Raw genomic sequence first — 6,000 nt, 5'->3', positions numbered from 1 at the left:
ATTGAGATAGTCGGGCTTGATTGGGAAACAATAACATGGTTTATGTGCTCGTTCTGGGTAAATAGAGTTTCTATCATTTATGGTAGTTACTTGTTTCCCGGATAGTTTAGTTACGTAGCCAATTGTGGAACTTTCTTGCTAAAATTTTTAAGAAACACTAAAAATGTCCTGGTTGATAAGTCGAAAATCAGAAACTTCTTTGGAAAACAAAATTCGCCTCTACAAATCCATACTGAAGCCTGTTGGGGCCTACTCTATACAGCTCTGGGGGGCTACTAGCAACTCAAATATTGAGATACTTCAGCGTTACCAATCAAAAACTTTGCCACACATTGTCAATGCTCCGTTTTACGTATCTAATGCAAATTTCCACAAAGATCTTAATATTCCAACCATTAAAGAAGAAATAAAAAAAAACTAGTAAGAAATACATTGACAGACTCCACAACTACGAAAATAATTTACCCTTAAGTCTATTAGACAATAGCCTAACAGTAAGAAGACTGAAAAGATACCACATTCTCGATATCCCTGATAGATAAATCCAACAAACTGAAAAGATGTTATATTTAAAAGGAGGGCCCATTGGAAAACTGCTATTTCTGTTAATTTAATATAAACTATACAATTTGCTTATTGTTTAAACAAACAATTGTAAATATAAAGAGAGATAGAAAAAAAATTGTTTTTGGTGTCCGTTCGGCAATCAATTCATTTTGAGCTCAAAATTTTCAGTAAAATATTTATTTTCTAATATTTCCCCAACATAAACTGAAGTACCTGGTCAATGCGGACTCATCATCGTGCGACCATCCAATTTCGCTGTAGCGATTAAATAACAAACAAAAAAGAGAATAGACAAGTTTTATCCAACCATTTCTAATCCCCATATTTTTCATAAGAAGTTGGTCTGGATCGAAGCGGCAAAATCGTGTCGAGTAGTGTTATACGTGCGGAACCCAGCAGAACGCAGCGGCGCGATTTACCGAATCGGTCGCGACTATTCAAGAAAAGTAGATTTTAGGTTAATATTCGAGGAAAATTAAGGATAAACACAACTAAAAGAGCTAAGCAAGCAAAATTACCAAAATCAGAAATATTTTGTGTAAGACGCTTTTTACGCGTCACAACTTTTATACCCGGCACTCAGTACTACATCTGCACTTTAGCGGTGTTTCGTCAAATTTTACATTTTTTCTTCATATGTCATCTACATCTACAACACTTCTCACACCAACACGCTCCGTTAGCTCGCCGCCCTTCCCTAGACCCACACACTGCAGACTCGAACCAGAGGCAGAGGCACCGTCCGCACACAAAAAACAAAAACAAATAAAAGGGTTAAAAGTCGGATGTTGAATCGGCAGGGGGAGGGCAGAGGCAGGGTCCGAGTGAAGCAGAAGCAGAGTGTGAATGAGACATGTAAAAAGAACAACAAGAGCGAGTACCGGGTATAATGAAGCTAACTACGGGGGAGGTAGGCTAGTATAAGAGATTTAAGAAGAGGAAGGCAGTTAGTGGAGAATATAATGTGATAGAAGGAATTATAATTCGAGCATAAACCCCTAAAGGGTTAGTGTAAGGCATAATAAGATTTACAAAGTGGAAGGAACAAAGAAATAAAGTTTCTAGTGGGTTTAATGGGAATCGTAAAGTTTACGCGGATGAACAAGTCAGGGCTGTCTACATCTCCTTGATCAAGATGTGCATTAAAATTACATGAAGCATTTTTCAACGACTAACTAAGGACGGGAGGTTTATTAGAAGAAATCTACTACAGAAGGGTGGCAGTCTCACAGTTGAAGCATTAAGGTGTAACATACATATTTGCACAACAGAATGACTGAAAGCTATTGAGATCTGATTGCAAGCGAGAGTGAAATGAAATGTCCCTATACTGGACACAGAGCTTAACATCATCCGCAGAGCGGCCGCGTTAGCTAACAGAGCAAGTAAATTGAAGTCTCTGCTATAATGTTTTTAATAAGAGCAATATGCGTGGGGCCATTAACAGCTCAGATTCATACCCATCACAATGAACGAAAGCAGCGATATTACTCTCTTGCATCCAAGCTGTCAACAATACCTCATGAACATTCCTGTCAACTACTGTGCAAAAGCATTCTTTGCAGTTCCATATTTGCATAAAGATCATCCCTCGTTGTGGGTTCTTGCCAAGCTTTTGTCGTCTAAGTATCTTCTGCCTGTGGTTCGTGAACAGAATGGGGCCTATGGAGCGGGCGCTAAAATAAGATCAGATGGAATTTTTAGCTTATACAGCTATCGTGACCCCCATTCACCTAAAACGGTAGATGCGTTTGAAAAAACATATGAGTGGTTGCAATCGGAGAATAAACAGATTGATCAACAGGCTCTTCTTGAGGCGAAACTCGGAGTAGTACAGCAGCTGGATTTGAAAATTGAACATGGAAATATTGGGATGGATTACTTTTTGTATGATGTATCGCAAGAGATGTTTACGAAATATCGTTCTCGAATGCTATCTACATATAACTAGTGATGAACTCCACGACGTAATTGAACGTTACTTTGAGGAATACTCAAAGTCTTATTGAAAGTGCATTTTGGGCCACCCATTGAATGTTTTGAGATGGAAACTAGTGAGAAATGGATAATAATAGCCAATAATGATCTAATCGGATCCACCGGATTCGGTGTTCTGATAGATTTGGTCATTCCCTACGGAATGGCGTTTTTAGTTTTCTTGTATCTTCAAAATTGTAGCTTTGGGAGGCTTTCGACCTTTTAGGTGAGCAGAAGGGGGCAGGGCTCATTTTTTAAATGCACTTGTAATAGTGTGAGCATACAGAAGTCTGGATGCACAATTTGGTGGCTCTAGCTTTTATGGTCTCTGAGTACTAGGCGCTCATCAGGACGGACAGACCGACATGTCTCAATCGACTCGGCTATTGATGCTGATCAAGAATATATATACGTTATGGGCCGGAAACGTATCCTTCTTCGCGTTAGAAACATCCGTTATTCCCCACAAATACAATGTACCCTATTTACTCTTCGAGTACCGGGAATAAAAACAAGATGGTACTTTGGTGGGACTCCCACCAGTGGTTTTGGCACCACAGATCTGGTACCTGTGACAGGAAAATATCCGGTGGTCCGGGACGTTAATTAGCTGATGGGATCGAAATGCATGCAATACATAATGCCTTAGGAGTGGACTCGACGAAAACGGACGCTACAGTCGTAACTGGCTGCATTTTCTCCGTGATGATCGATTCGGTAGATGAACCTGGCCACCAGCAGCTTACGTTGCCCTGGAGTGGCAAACGAAAGTAGCTGCTGCGCTATCGGAGTGGACGGAGATTTTTGATCAGCAGGATGGAGAAAGCACCGCATTATCGGATAAGTCGGTTCCGGAGGGACATAAATATAGAAAAAAACGAGAAGAGACGTGTGAGACGCTTCTTAGGCGTCACAACTTTTATACCCGGCAATTAGTACTACTTCTGCACCTTAGCGGTGTTTTGTCAAATTCAACATTTTTTTTTATCTGTCATCCACATCTACAACACTTCTCACACCAACATGCTCCTTTAGCTCGCTCCCCTTCCCTACCCACAGACTCGCGGCAGACGCAGTGGCCGCACACAGCAGAAGCAGAGTGTGAATGAGAGAATGTAAAAAAAAAATATAAACTGCGGGACGGGGTGGGTTTAGCCACTGCAAATTAATTTCTTCATTGTGGCTACGGTTAGGTTAGGTTAGGTCGGTTGTTGGAATTTTGCAATCTCGACACACTTAGGCCGGTTTCGGCCAGTTGTGATTCCGCTTGGATCTAATTCCTCTTCTCCTCCCGTTTGTCACGGTGCTCTGCAGTGCTCCCATCCAGATGCTCTCATAAAGTTTTCTATCTTCCTGGGACCTATAGTAGACATTTCTTAAATGTCGTTAAGAAAAGGTGAGCCTAGATATCTTAGTCTCCTTTTACTGAGAGCCGGACAGGAGCAGAACAGATGTTCTACTGTCTCCTCCTCATCCTCGTCCTGGGGGCACCCAGCGTATTTGCGTGGTTGCCATAAGGCATAGTTCAGCGTAGCGTTTTTTCGAGATGTCTGGCCACGTTTGTCGGGTGATGCGACAACCCGTGACCATTTGCCATCTGTTGGTTGTTTGTAGGGTATAGTACTCTTTTATTTTGAGCTTGCAAGTGGCCATTGGCATACGTATTTCCTCCTTATCTTGATTAAGGGGGAGTGTAGTGCAAGATCTGGCCAACTCGTCTGCTATGCAGTTGCCTTCGATGTCCTGGTGTCCCGGGACCAATATTAGGCTAATAACATATTTCATTGCCATCTCATGTAGAGTTTTGCGACAATTTGCCACTGTGGTCGACGAAATCGCGTTTAGTGATTTCAGTGCCGCCTTCACTATAGATATCTTGAGATCTCTTGAAGGCACCTCAGCGCCTCATTGATCGCAATGACTTCCTCTTGGAAGACACTGCAGTGATCTGGAAGGCGGAATGAATGCCTCATATTTAGTTGCCCGGAGTAAATTCCTTCGCCAACTTTTTTATCAAGTTTGGATACATCTGTAAAGATATTTATGGCCCCGTTGGGCCATGTGTGCCCTTGAGCCATTCCTCTCTACGGGGGATTATATGGGGTGGCTGTGTACTCTCTGGGAACGCAATAGTCAGTTCTATGAGGTACTATGTTAGTGTCCCTAAAGACCGCCGAGTGACCATAGGGGCGTGACGTCCATTGGTCCGAGTCTCGCAGCCGTATTGCTGCCCGTGCTACCTGTTCCTTCCCTGCAAGGTGAATGCCCTGCAGGCATAGGATGGAACTTAGTGAATCATTTGGTGTGTTGCGGAGAGCGCCACTGATGCAAAGGGTGGCCGTTTGTTGGACTTTTGCCAGTTGAGCGGTGATTGTCTTTTTTGACAGAGCCGGCCACCATACTGTGACTCCGTAGAGCAGTCTTGGTTTGGCTACAGCTTGGTATATCCATTGATGGGTTCATGCCCCATTTTAGTCCAATGGTTTTTTTGCAGGTGTATAGGGCCATTGTGGCCTTCTTCACTCTTTTGTTCGTGTTTAGGTTCCATTTGAACTTCCTGTCCATTACCAACCCAAGATAACTGGCACTGTCGCTAAAGGTTAACCCATATTTGTTTAATGTTGGGGGGTTAAGTGTCGGGGTTTTGTACTTGTTAGTAAATGGTAAAAATTCCGTTTTCGAGGCATTTACACCTTATCCTCACGATCTTGTCCATTCTGACAATCGAGCAAGTTTTGTGGTCATAAGATCACAGAGTGTTTGGGGGAATTTTCCCGTGAACATTAGGACAGCGTCGTCTGCATGTGCCACTACTTTGGAGCCACCCCCCCTAGAAGTCAATGTTCCATAGGAGGGGAGACAGGACACCTCCTTGCGGGGTGTAAACACATACCTTGTCTGAGGGGACGATGATGTCATTGATGATGTCACCGTCCTGCATGTGAGAAATTTATCGATGAGCGTCACCAAGTGGCGGACCACCCTCAGGTCAGTCATGGCAGCCGTAATGGCTCCTGGTTCGACGTTCTTGAAGGCTTCCTCAATATCAAGGAATGCCGCTAGGGAGTATTCCTTAAGGTGTAGACCTTTCTCTATACCTGAAATTACTTCGTGTAGGGCCATTTCCGTGGATTTATCTTTCCGGTATGCGTGTTGTGAGTCTGACAGCATCTGAGGTTTCATGATTGTCATGATTGGAGAAAGGAGGTCAGACTAATCGGTCTGAAGTCCTTTGCCGTCGAGTAGGAGGCTTTTCCCGCTTTCGGGATGAAGACAATTTCTGCCTTGACCCATGCTTTAGGAATCTTTCCTACCTTTAGTATCTTTTGAAGATACATTGTAGCCAGCGGATAGGTTGGTCCCCAGCTCTCTGAAGTTGAGCTGGGATCACCTTGTCTGGACCTGGCGATTTGAACGGTTTCAAGCTGTTCACTGCCCAGCAAATGTTCAGTTTTG

Source organism: Drosophila guanche, unplaced genomic scaffold (assembly GCF_900245975.1).
Source record: "Drosophila guanche unplaced genomic scaffold, DGUA_6, whole genome shotgun sequence".
Classification (NCBI taxonomy): Eukaryota; Metazoa; Arthropoda; class Insecta; order Diptera; family Drosophilidae; genus Drosophila; species Drosophila guanche.
Note: the sequence above shows the minus strand (reverse complement) of the source record.